The sequence below is a fragment of the Anomaloglossus baeobatrachus genome, chromosome 9, assembly GCF_048569485.1.
Source record: "Anomaloglossus baeobatrachus isolate aAnoBae1 chromosome 9, aAnoBae1.hap1, whole genome shotgun sequence".
Lineage (NCBI taxonomy): Eukaryota > Metazoa > Chordata > Amphibia > Anura > Aromobatidae > Anomaloglossus > Anomaloglossus baeobatrachus.
This window is the reverse complement of record NC_134361.1, coordinates 207,210,402-207,210,932: the sequence shown is the minus strand read 5'-3', so window position 1 is coordinate 207,210,932 and position 531 is coordinate 207,210,402.

Here is a 531-nt window from a genome sequence, read left to right as displayed (position 1 = left end):
CGCTTGTACTGAAACAGAGACAAACATTGTAAGTAACACAAAAGTATATTTGATATCACTACTATATCAGGTCCGTATACAGATGCTTTACAAAGGTTATGGTATATAAGCAATTTAGGAATACAGACAAGGTAGAGACCAAAACAAGAGGTAGCGCTGAAAGGAAATGCATGGGATGCCATTCATTTTAAAGTCCACCATGTGATGCCACCCAAAAACCTGCACTGTTGGTGGGCCTTGAAGACTGGAGTTGGGGACCTCTGCTCTACAGCACCACCAAAAGACATTAGGCTTTATTAAAGGGGCATTCTAAAGTTTGGAAGTTAAGCCCTAGGCATTCTGAGACCCTCACCGATCCTGAAAACTGGCTCTGCAAAGTCCTGTGAAAATGGGAGTGCAGGTTGCTCCTGTCATTGCCATTCCATTCTCACGGGAATGTCGAAGCCCAACCGAGTGCAATGCTCAGCTATTACCAGCAGACGCCCTTAGGAATGGCGTGGCAGTATGCATGACCGATCTCCAATCTCAAGA